Genomic DNA, 12,870 nt, shown 5'->3' with positions numbered 1-12,870 from the left:
GTGGCTATCAGTAAGGCAAGATAGAAATCAGGGGCACTCATTCTACTTTTAATAACTTTCAAGTTCATCTCCTAACACACTTGGTTCAGGTCACTATCTTTCCAGTGCCTTACTTCAGTCATCTCTTTATCAAACATCTTGTCCATCACTCATGCCCCTCAGCTGCTCTCCATACTGCTGCTCCTTACTGCCATCATTACATTTTGTACACATGAATATGGCCTGGCCAGTCCTTGCACAGAATCTTTCAGAGGTTTTCCTTTCGCCTTCAAGAAAAAGCCCAAACTGCTTTGTAGGGCTTTGAGCCCTTCCTGATCTGGTTCGATAGCCCTTCTGAGCCTTCTCTCTCCTCTCCTTCCCAAGCTCCAGGTACTCCACTCACTCTTCTATCTCAGAACACCTCAGTCCTCTCATGCCTCCCCATCTTCATAAGTGCTGTCTCTCTGTCTGTGATGAAGACATTTTCATGTGTAATCAACAATTTAAGACTCGAGGAAGTACCCCACAGCAAGACCACCTGTTCGTAAGTGAAAAGTAGTCAGCAAAATATGTTCTTTGTTACACATGTATAAATATCACTCTTTAAAACACAACAGGCCTGCCTCCTCTGTCTCCAGACATAATCTCAAGATACATATTGTGGGAGACTAAAATATGCCACCCCAGACTATGAAGCATTATTGCGCTGAAGGCAACTTAAAAGATGACATAAGAAATCTCTCTGCTCTCCCTGTAGTTACCAAAATGCAAAAGATAGACTGTACCTTCTCCTACAAGGGAGGAGACACCTTTGGGCTCTTATCGGCCTGGAGAGGAATCTACATTAACAAGCTTTACTCGTGAGCCTAGTGATCCCACAGTTATTTGCTCTCCTCCAAGTTGCCACCAGCCTCTAAAGACTCAAAGTTATTTTCCTCTGTCTTGTCTTTAAAATTTTACTGTTCATTGTTGAAGATGCTATAAAAGCTGGAATTCAAAGCTGAGTCTGAGTAGAGATTCCTCAGACTCAACATGTACAAAACAAAATGCACCATCTTGCCCCCTATATCTCCCTTACATTTCATGTCTTGCCACTGTCATCTACCCTTTCAGCCAAGCCATAAATGAGTCCCTCCTCAAATCCTTCAGCTCGCTCACTACACTCAAGATGGCTGTCTTTGAAAGCTACTCATTTTCTGGGTATGTGAAATACACGTTAATAAACTTTTGCTTTTCACTTGTTAATCTGTCTTTTGTAACAGGGATCATTCCAACTAAGAATGTATGAGGATTGGAGAAAAAAATATTTTTCTTCCCCTACACTATCAAGGAAGAAAGAAAGATATGGGAGAATTTTACCCATCACTTCCTCCATAGTCTAATTAGTCCTATGAGTCCAAACTTCCAAGTCTAATAAAAGACGAGCGAAAAAACAACCTCTTTCTTGAGAAGTCCCCCTTGTCAGCCAAGACACCCCTATGTAGATGAAAGCAGACCACGGAAGAAGTGAAGAATGATAAAATAAAAAGTGAATAATGATGAAAAAGAAGTGGTACCCTAGTTACATATCATCTCCTGCAAAATGTATTCACCAGCCTAGATTCAAACCTGACACGTGGGGCTCGTAGGCAAGAACAGAGAGAATCAAGAAAAACAAGAGGAGAGCTGAAGCCGACCGAGGTGACAGTGCTCTTCCTAGTTTTCTCAAAATGAAGCAGCTAACCTGCAAACACAATAATTTAAAAAAAAAATCACAGAGTTACCGCTGGGTAGACACGGATGAAGGTAACACAAGGTGATGTGCTTATAATGCCCTGAGCAGAGATCCTCTGGCTATGTGGAAACCCCTGTGGGAACAGGTACCTTGAGTCTCTTTTGCCATCTGTTGACTGGCTTCTTCCTGGGAGCCTTCCATGGGCCTTGTTCATGCCGGTTCAATGCTGTCCCCTTCACTCTAAATAAATGCTCCTGGCAGGGAGCTGGCCTATCACCTCGCCTGGTACTAACACTTGGCTGCGTTTTTCAGCACACGCGTCACCAGGAATGAGGTTGGTAAATGAGTCAAGTGTCCTAGAGAGAGAAATGTCATAATCACCAAGGCTGTCCAATGAATGAAACTGCTAAGAACACACATCAGCTGTCTGTCAATTTATGTTACTGTTGCTCTGCAGAAAAATTCTTTTTAGAGATGTTAGCAGGAAAAAAAGAAAAAAATTAAGCCTTTGGGGATCTTGGTTTTCCAGTGACACTTCCTCTTGACCAATTCTTCACTCCATATCTTTTAAAAAATCCATATTTTAGGCACAAATTGTTAAAGAGCAATATAAGACAGGTCAGGAAAATTCTAAATTCTTCTCCACTGCAGCCCAAAACAATTTTTTGTAAGAGAGATTGGAAACATTATGAAGGGAAAATAAAATAAGGATTTGGATAAAAAAGGAGGTCGAGTCACAAAAAGTACCAGCAGCCTTAACCATACCTGATATAGCCTTTGCAGTCATGGATGGCAGTAGTCATCTGGAATACCTAAGAAACTGGCCATCAAGACTAGAATGCATTGGGAAATCTGGGATAAGGGTTATCCTCAAAACACTGCCCAGCAGAGTCCACAGATATGTGGGTGCCATCCCAGAACTGTGCACCCCTTTGTACCATTATTAAGGCCCAGTAACAGATTTAAGTTGGCCAGCTTCAATTGGCCAAAGGTATTGGCTGTGTTATTGGCTTTCCATCCCTCTTTTCTTCTTATCATCTTTAGTTTGCCAATGTTCATGGATAAATAACATGGCAGAGAAGTCCAGCAACTTTCAAAGCACTCGTGGGCTATTGCGTTGTAGAAGAAAAAAGATGTATTTTGTCACCCTTCACTGGGTTCATGACTGAGGTCCCTGTAACCAAAGACAGATGAACAAGACAAAAGCAAACAAATGTATGTAGAGGTTTTACATGACATGGGAGCCTTCATAAGGAAATGAAGATCCAAAGAAGCAAGGAAACCTGGCATTGATTATGCTAGGTTTGAGGAAGAAATGGACAGTCAAAAGAAGTGTGATTGAACAAAGTGGGTCTGAGCTAATGGTAATACCTGTGGAGAAGTTAGCAAGCCTGTTTGTTCAGAACTTCTGTGTCCCCGTCTTCAGAGATAGGGACATTCCTTTCCTCCAGGTACAGGAAAGTCACCTCTCAAATAAGGAGGGTCTTATGACCTGCTTAGGTGAAGGTCAGAGAATCCTCACAGGTTTTAGGAACTGCTTCAGGGTAGAAGGGCAATGGGGAAGGTGAGAACAACTTTCCCACTTCTGCTTTTGCTCAAATGCAAAGGTACCATATTCCATGGTAGTCTGTCTTCAGCCTCAGCAATACCCAGCACACAGTTGGCTCATTTGACATCTCTCTCCCTTTTTTTTTTTTTTGAGACAGAGTTTTGCTCTTGTTACCCAGGCTGGAGTGCAATGGCGCAATCTCGGCTCACCGCAACCTCCACCTCCTGGGTTCAGGCAATTCTCCTGCCCCAGCCTCCCGAGTAGCTGGGATTACAGGCACGCGCCACTATACCCAGCTAATTTTTGTATTTTTAGTAGAGACGGGGTTTCACCATGTTGACCAGGATGGTCTCGATCTCTTGACCTCGTGATCCACCCGCCTCGGCCTCCCAAAGTGCTGGGATTACAGGCTTGAGCCACCGCGCCCGGCCTGACATCTCTTTAATTGTAATGATACATTTATGCCTACAAAGGTAACTCTTTAGTCCACGATTATTTGCTTGGAGGCTTTTTGTTTAGCAGTGAGCACTTAGATCCATCTTCATTAATCTTTGGCTATGCCAAGGTTGTGGATGAAACTACAGAAATTATGGGAAGGAGAGTAGTTCTCTTTACTAAGAGAACTTGAAGTAAGTAACACAGCAGTCAGTGGCAGAGTTAATTATGCATGCAGCTAACAATCATTTTGGAACAAGACCAGGTATAAATCAATAACATACAAAAGAACTTGAATTTTTTCTTTTCTACAAGCTATTCTCTGCTGCTTAGAGAGGAGGTTTTCTTGCAATGAAGTTCTCTAGCGATTGCATATATTTGGGAGAAAAAATATGAAGACAAAAAGAAAAGCTGTTACATGTAGTGTTTCTTAACTTTCAAGTTTTACTTTGGTGTCTCACACACTTTTAACCCAATAAACGGGAATTAGCCAGGTGTGGTGGCTCACACCTGTAATCCCAACACTTTGGGAGGCTAAAGCAGGCGGATCACGAGGTCAAGAGATTGAGACCATCTGAGGCGGGTGGATCACGAGGTCAAGAGATTGAGACCATCCTGGCCAACATGGTGAAACTACATCTCTACTAAAATACAAAAAATTAGCCAGGCAGGGTGGCAAGCACCTGTAATCCCAGATACTCAGGAGGCTGAAGCAGGAGAATTGCTTGAACCCAGGAGGCAAAGGTTGCAGTGAGCCGAGATTGCGCCACTGCACTCCAGCCTGGTGACAGAGCTAGAGTCCCTCTAAAAAAAAAAAAAAAAAAAAGGCAAGTTAGACGAATACCACCACGCTGGGGCCCTGCGTGTATGTCTGTTCTGAAGCCAAGGCACCTGTCAAGGCACCTGTGGAAGGCCATTGTCTCTTGATTCCTAGCTTAAAGCAGGCAGCCCAGTGGTGAAGAAAGGCAGTGTAGGGGAATACTAGACCCCATAGGTCCTTGGTTGGAAAGGACCTCTTTTACAGAGAAAAACAAACAGAAGTTTATTAACATGTGTTTTTTACATATACCCAGAAAATGAGTAATTCTCAAAGAGGTGGCTTTGAATTCCAGCATAGGTAGCATTTTCAACAACAAATAGTAAATTTTTTTTCTTTTTTGAGACAGATCTTGCTTTGTTACTCAGGCTGGAGTGCAGTGGCACAATCATAGCTCACTGCTGTCTCAACCTCCTGGACTCACGTGATCCTCTCTCCTCAGCCTCCTGAGTAGCTGAGGCTACTGGCATGTACCCACCCTGATAGGTGGTTTTTATTTTTTAGGGATGGAGTCTTGCTATATTGCACAGGCCGGTCTTGAATCCTGGGCTCAGGCAATCCCCCCCCCACCTCAGCCTCCTGAGTAGCTGAGTAGGTGTGAACCACCAGGTCTGGCTAATTTTTTTGTGTGGAGACAGGATCTTGCTATGTTGCCCAGGCTAGTCTCAAACTCCTGATCTCAAGCCATACTCCCACCTCAGCCTCCCAAACTGTTGGGATTACAGACATGAGCCACCGTGCCCCTGGCTAGGAAATTTTTAAAGAAGTGGCAAGACAAAAGCAGAGGACTTTGAATCTCTAGGGGTGGTAACTTGGAGGAGGGCAAATAACTGTCAGTTAAAGGCTAATTTGTAAAGCTTGTTAATGTTGATTCCATCTCTGGACCATAAGAGTACAAAGTTCTCTTCCACGGTTAACCTTTGTTCTCTCTGAGAGGAGGGTGGGCAGCCCACCTTTTGTCTTTGTAAATTTCTGTCCTGCTTTTAGGCAAACAGATAGAGAGCTTTCCTGCTTTGCTTCTTACTGCCCTCATTCAGCTCAACAATCCTTCAGCAATTGGAGAAGCATAATCCAGTCCCCCAAGCAGCTAAGTGGAAGCAGAGAAAGTGGCCTCAGTCATAATTTTTCTCTTTTTTCCCTACTCAGTGGCAAGCAACTGACTATTCTCTTAACCTCTGTGTCTCTTGGAAAGGTGATAATCTGCTCACTAAAGTATCTACTTGTGGTTTTTCCTACTGCTTTAAAGCAAAGAGTTGGTGGGTGAAGGAAAAATGAGGAATTATGTTCACCACACATTGTCCTTGATTTTCCTCTGAAATTATGGGAAGGAGAGTAGATATCCGCTAGTAAACATGACATCGCATCTACATCATTCAAGAACTTTATATATCGCCCAGCGTGGTGGCTCATGCCTGTGATCCCAGCACTGGGGGAGACTGAGGCGGGTGGATCGCCTGAGGTCAGGAGCTCGAGACCAGCCTGGCCAACATAGTGAAACACCATCTCTACTAAAAATACAAAAAAAAAAAAAAAAAATTAGCTGGGCATGGTGGCGGGTGCCTGAAATCCCAGCTACTGGGGAGGCTGAGGCAGGAGAATCGTTTAAACCCAGGCAGCAGAGGTTGCAGGGAGCCGAGATTGCACCATTGCACTCCAGCCTAGGCAACAAGAGCGAAACTCCATCTCAAAAACAACAACAACAAAAACTTTACATATCAATTTGTTTTCTAGTACGGGCTGCACAAACTTCCCCAGGGAGCCATTTATTAATACTCCATTCACCACGGAGAATACAAAGAAAGCAGGCTAAAGTTGCACATCTGATGTAACTTCTTTTAGGGTTGAAGCAAGCGCTGTTGTATAACTCCAGGGAGTCTCACAGTTAAAACCACTGAGGAGAGCCCACTAGGGGGAAAGCCTTTCCTTTGTGCCACTAGCCTTCTTTCTTTCCTTTGAAATCTCTGGGCCTTTCTTTCACTGGCTGGCTGCTACTCATCACACTTAAATTAGAAAACCAAAGAAGGGGGTGTGTAGAATTTTTGTGCAGAAGGACCTACAACACTTGGGGGACAAAGATGGATGATGGAAGAAAACAGTCATATTCCGGGCCGGGTGTACTGTTCATGCCTGTAATCCCAGCACTTTGGGAGGCCGAGGCAGGCAGATCACTAGGCAGGAGTTCAAGACCAGCCTGACTGACATAGTGAAATCCCATCTCTGCTAAAAATAAAAATTAGCTGGGTGTGGTGGTGTGTACCTGTAATCCCAGCTACTCAGGAGAATTGCCTGAACCCAGTAGGCAGAAGTTGCAGTGAGCCGAGATCATGCCATTGCACTCCAGCCTGGGTGACACAACAAGACTCCATCTCAAAGAATAAGAAAGAAAAAGAAAATAATGCCTTTGTTTTTAACTTCTTTTCTTGAAACAGGGTCTTGTTCTGCCGCCCAGGCTGGAGTGCAGTGGTGCAATCATGGTTCACTGCAGCCTTGACCTCCAAGGTACAGGTGATCCTGAGTAGCTGGGGCTACAGGCGTGCACCAGATAATTTTTGCATTTTTCATAAAGATGGGACTTTGCCATTTTGCCCAGGCTGGTCTGGAACTTCTGGGCTCAAGCAATCTGCTCCCCTGTGCCTCCCAAAGGGCTGGAATAACAGACGTAAGCCACCACACCCAGGCCACCTGCCCTCTCTCTCAAGCATTCATTGCTGAGGTTTGCAGTTCTACCTCTGCGTCCTTCCATCTGTTTGAGGCATTTTCTTTGAGTGGGGACTGTAGAGGATGGGGAAAGAAGATTCAGGTCCATACTCCGGCATAGGAGTCTCAGCTCTTTGGAAATTGCCGGAGCCGATTTGCTTATTTGCACAATCTAAAGAGAAGAGTTCGATGCATTTATATCCCCACGCCCTCTGACATGACTATGGGAAGTTACATAAAGACTTCTGAGATGACTGGACATCAATTACGGTGCAACCAATGTTTTCCACAAAAGCACTGGGTTTGACCAAAGTTATTCTGATAAAAAGCCTGAGACATGGAGAAATAGCACCACTGTACAAAAGGTCATTTTATCCTTGACGTCCCCAGTCTTCCCAGTGAGAAAGAACAACAGTCATCATTCATACTGAGTCTCGTTTTTACTCAGCTATATCTCACCGGGCCTTCTTGAAACTGACGTGGATTCTCGGCATGGAAAGTTCCAAATTTAGGGTTTGTTTTCAAAAGAAACCAGATCTGCAGGCTAAGTAATAAAGTGTTAGGCCACAAAATACATTACCCCCCAGGAAAGCACCTTAAACTCAGGCAAAATTATCTTTATTTACCCACAATATTTCACCAGAACTTGAAATTGTTAAAAAGTCTCTAACCAATGACACCACAGGAAGGGGTCTTGGACCGGTTCTTGGTCTATGTCTGACAAACACCAGGGTGGACAGAAAAGTAGAAAATGCACAAACCTATTTGCCAGGCCAGCTGAATAATGGGGCTTTTGCTGTTGTTTCCATGTATTTGGCAGATGGCCACACCTTCATTTCTTTTCCTTTTAAAGGCTAATTCCAAGTTTTATCTCTCTAGCATCCTGTCACCTGAGGAATTTTGAGGACTTAACGGGGCAAATTCAGCACAGATTGATTTTTCTTTCCAATTGGTTTTTTTAATGCAATTGATGATAACCAAAGACTTAAAAAGCAAAAAAGAAACTAATTTCTAAATGATCTCATCTTTCCACCTTAAAGACATGTCACTTAATTGAAGACTCTCAAACAGAACCACACATCGTTAACACTCGTGCATTTCCTCTATAGATTACCACAGGTCATTCCATTAATAGTAAATGGGCGGGCCAGGATATCACACTTTAATTTTTGTATCATAATAGCTTGTGGTGAGGATTAAGAGGAGGCCCATTTAGGAAAGGAATCCCCCCAGGAAGGGGCAATTAGGGAAAGAGTAAAGAACGAGTTCTGTTGCTGACCTTGTCCCTATTACATTGTGAAAAGTTCTCTCTTTCTCTCTTTAATTTTTATTTATTTATTTTTTAAGGGGATGGTATCTTGCTAAGTTGGTCAACTGGTCTTGAACTCCTGGGCTTAAGCAATCCCCCTGCCTCCGCCTCCCTAAGTGCTGGGATTACAGGCGTGAGCCACCATGCCCGGCTCTTCTTTCTCTGTCTCCCCCAGCCTCTCTCTCTCTCTCTCTCTCTCTCTCTCTCTCTCTCTCTCTCTCTCTCGGGCTAACAAAACTAGTAAACAGAAAAACAGAAAAGCCAAAGAAACTTAACCTCCTGCTCTTGAATACCCATTTCAGGAAGGCTCCTGTCAAGAAGGCGCATGACAAGAGCTGGAGCTTTTCCCTCTTCACCTAGGTTCATGACCAAGGGGACATGAAGGAGCCTGTGCAAGCTCAGCCTAGGTACCCACCTACGGAAGGACAGCAGCCTCCAGGGCGAGGTCAGGCAGGAGAGGTCCCAGTCAGATTTAGGTATTGAGAAGTACAACCATTTTGCGCTGTTTAAAAATACGGATGTGTAAAACCAGACCGTAGTCATTCTTTGACATGCTATGTGATTTTTCTACACAAATCAGAGCTTTAAAAGCCTTGGAGGGGATAAATGGAATCACAGGGTGAGTACAACAGGATGCGTGAGTCATTTCAACTTCCTGCTAAACACGAACCCTACAAAAGCTTGATGTGTCTCAGATTTTTGCTGGGGGGTTTCCTCCTCCATTCAGCCTCCGATTTCTAGGGCTTCCTCCTTCTTTTTATTTCTCTCTATGCATCACATTTGTCCTAGATCCTCCTTTGTCTATAAATAACATCATTGTGTCATGCTGGACATTGGGTTTTAAATGTCAGCATCCTGTGTACAGCCTTACCCCATGAGATAACATAGTTTTTCTAACTACATTCCTATAGCACTCAACTGCGGTGTTCAGCTGCTAAAAATTTTCTTAAATAGTGACATTTTCATAACCCCAGGGACGGCAGATAGGCTTAAGTTAATGGATTGAATTTTCTCAATGTTAGGCTTTTCTCTGGTAGGTTTTTTTCTTTTTTAGGTTTGTAGTTCTTGTGACCTCTTAGATTAAGTAATTAACAAAAAGAAAAATGAAAAAGAAATGAATATTTGTGACGCAAAGAGGCAAGAACAGGATTCTTTATATTTCTGAATTAAATTTATTCTGCTTCTGATCCCCACCTGCTGGGCTGGTAGGAAATTCAGTCTTAATCATTATTGAGGCTTCTTTCCCCCATTGTGAGTGCTATGTGGTACCAGGACTTGAATAAGCAAGGAGGGAAGAAATGCACCAGGAGGTTGAGCTACGGAGGCCACCACTGCAGTCAACACTTCCTCTCTGCTTCTGTTGAGCACAGTAAGACCTTTCTAATCTGAAAGAATTCAGGGTGCCCCCATGTAGTCACTGTGTCCACAGACCCACCCATGGGACTCCCACACTAACTCTATAGGCACCTGCCATGATGCTCAGAAGGCACTTGGCACAAGAGGTACTATCTGGGAGGAAAAACTTTTTCTCTACCCTGTTAGGTTCGGAGGTTGGGGATGTGCAAACTCAACTGGCAAAAGATAGATCAGGACAAGAAAAAAACAGATTATAAGTGTATACATACACACTGGAATTCACAAAGACGTGTGACTCAAGGAGATGGTTAGAATTCGGGGCCTATATACTATCCTATTAGGGGAAGGGGAGGGACACAGGGGCATTTCTGGGAAAACAAATGACTTCTTAGAAGCAGGGAAGAAAAGGCACTTAGGGAAAAGCAAATGACTTTTTAGAAAGATAAATGTGCCCATAGGAGAATAAAAGGGAAATATGATCTTTTTTGTAATAATATCTGTTTGATTGTGGTACCAATTTCTCATTTCCAAGAAGAGAAGATTAGAACTGCTTCCAAGGAGGGGATTTTTAACAACTGAGTTCTTTTGGGAGACTCTGCTTTTAGGCAGATAAGAGAATTCATGAACTCAAATGCCTTCAGCTCAAAATTATTTATTTATGCTACTGTGGCTTATTCTAGACCCCTTCAGGGCCCAGGACCTCCCATGCTTGGAAATCCCAAAGCCAGTCCTGTTCTTAGTTTGATGGACTCTCCCACTCCTCACCCACCAGTACCAATTCAATTTCTCAACTGTAAACATTTCCTTCATCTGCTTTCTTTCCCAGAAGGCCCAGTGTAATCCTACTCAAAAGACCTTTACAACAAGTATCAAGTGAAGTAGCCTTCTGGGTACCAAGAAGTCATGCTTTGGTCTTATAAGACAAGGCTTGGTTGGCCGGGTACAGTGGCTCACACCTATAATCCCAGCACTTTGGGAGGCCAAGGCAGGTGGATCACAAGGTCAGGAGTTCAAGACAAGCCTGATCAACATGGTGAAACCCCGTCTCTACTAAAAATATAAAAATTAGTTGGGTGTGGTGGCAGGTGCCTATAATCCCAGCTACTTGGCAGGCTGAGGCAGGAGAATCACTTGAAACCAGGAGGTGGAGGTTGCAGTGAGCAGAGATCGCACCACTGCACTCCAGCCCAGGTGACAGTGCAAGACTCTGACTCAAAAAAAAAAAGACAAGGCTTGGTTTCTCAGAAATGGGGGAGGTAAAAATACAACAGGGAGAACAAAAATGCATATCTCAATAAATTTCCTCTCAAAAATATCAATGGAATGACTTAAAAACATAAGGATTTTACCTTGGATATATGTATTTTTCTATTGCAATGTTTCATTGCACACCTGCACACACTACTCAGGCTCAATCATTATTACGGCTTCTTTCCCACCTCCATGGCATTGTTAGAATTGCTGGTAAAATTATTTTACATTCATGGCTGGGCGCAGTGGCTCACGTGTGTAATCCCAGCATGATGGGAGGCCGAGGAGGGAGGATCACATGAGGCCAGGAGTTTGAGACCAGCCTGGCCAACATGGTGAAACCCATCTCTACTAAAAATACAAAAATTAGCCAGGGCATGGAGGTACACACCTGTCATCCCAGCTACTCAGGAGACTGAAGCAGGAGAATTGTAGAGGCTGCAGTGAGCCAAGATCATGCCACTGCACTCCAGCCTGGGCAACAGAGTAGGACTCTGTCTCAAAAAATAATAATAGTAATTTCCATCTGTGATGGTCTGCCAAAAGCACCTGATTGTCGAGTTTTATATCCCCTGAACAAGTTGCAAACTACTGATGCTCTATGTGTGAAAATACCTTGTGCCCTGCCAAGCACATGGTGGGTGTGGAACAATCACCTGTTGATTCTGAATAATAGCATCTGATTCCATGGGAGGGAAAGAAAAAAGAGAATAAAATGTGTCTTCCGGAAGAGAGGCCACTCGCCAAGAAAAGGTGTGATCATGGTCCCTTAGAGCTGAGGTCAAAAGATTTATCAGAGGATCGAAAGATTGCCAGATGAAAAACAAGATGTCCAGTTCAATTCAAATTTCAGAGAAATAATAACATTTTAAAATGTAAGTCTATACTATATGATATTTGGGAAATACTTATACTAAAAACTTATCTGATAAAATCTAACTGAGTATCCTATATGTTCATTTGCTAAATCTGGCAACCCTAATTACAGGGCCCTTCTAAAGCATCAGCTGAAACCATTGGTAACATGGATACTGCACCTGACAGGGAGCACTGGATTTGAAAGGGTGCCCTAAACAAGACACCAAAGTGGGTATGTCAAATAATGTAGCGCATCACGTCAATATTCCTGCTGGCTTCCAGCCCTGCTCACCTCTCCAAGCAGCAAGCTGGAGCCTGCGCTGTTTTGGTACCAATGGTTGCCGTGCCCTGGGCAGCGGGCGACAAGGTGTCCTAAGGCCCAGGGAGTCCTTGGCTGGGCACATTCTGTTTCCTTCACAGGTTCTCCTTCAACCTCCAGTCTGAGGCCCCATCTTGGGCCCCTGCTCTCCTTTCTTCACGTTTTCTCTAAGAGAACATTTTTCCAGGCTCACACTTTCTTTCCATCATCACCTCTAAGCGGATTTAGTCTCCAGGGGTTCAGGCAGCAGCCCCACTGTTGAGCTCCATCTGGGTTTCTCATCATGTTCTTAAACTCAAACAGCCAAAACAAAACTCACAATCCTCCCTCCAGACCAGCCCCTCCTCGTGTCTTTGGGCAGCCCCAGCCTCTTATCAGCCCAACCCCAGGTGGCATCTCCAACGTCACTTTCTTTCCCTTCCCATAACGAATCAGTCTCCACGTCTCAGCAGGTTTTACTGTTGTTGGTTTTATTTTTATGATATTGACGCTCAATTACAACACTCCCAAATCCAGGCTTTCTCATTCCAAATCTGTCTTGTTATTGTCATTTCCCTGCTGAAAAGTTCCCATGGCTTCCAGCTTC

At 43.8% G+C, this 12,870-nt stretch overlaps 1 protein-coding gene across 25 annotated transcripts in view; it reads right to left on the bottom strand.

Annotated features, from left to right (window-relative positions):
• LOC128931702 (uncharacterized) overlaps positions 1 to 12,870 on the bottom strand; it is a 664,375-nt gene that overhangs the window by 462,714 nt on the left and 188,791 nt on the right. Inside the window, exon 6 of one of the 25 annotated variants that reach the window (XR_013533740.1) lies at positions 1 to 12,870. This exon is cut by the window's left edge and continues 66,099 nt beyond it. The exons of the other annotated variants lie outside the window; for them this stretch is intronic. The gene's annotated coding sequence lies outside the window, so the exon portion shown is untranslated. 25 annotated transcript variants of the gene reach the window in all.

Source organism: Callithrix jacchus, chromosome 4, assembly GCF_049354715.1.
Source record: "Callithrix jacchus isolate 240 chromosome 4, calJac240_pri, whole genome shotgun sequence".
In the NCBI taxonomy this organism is placed as follows: domain Eukaryota; kingdom Metazoa; phylum Chordata; class Mammalia; order Primates; family Cebidae; genus Callithrix; species Callithrix jacchus.
This window is presented reverse-complemented; position numbering and strand designations above follow the sequence as displayed.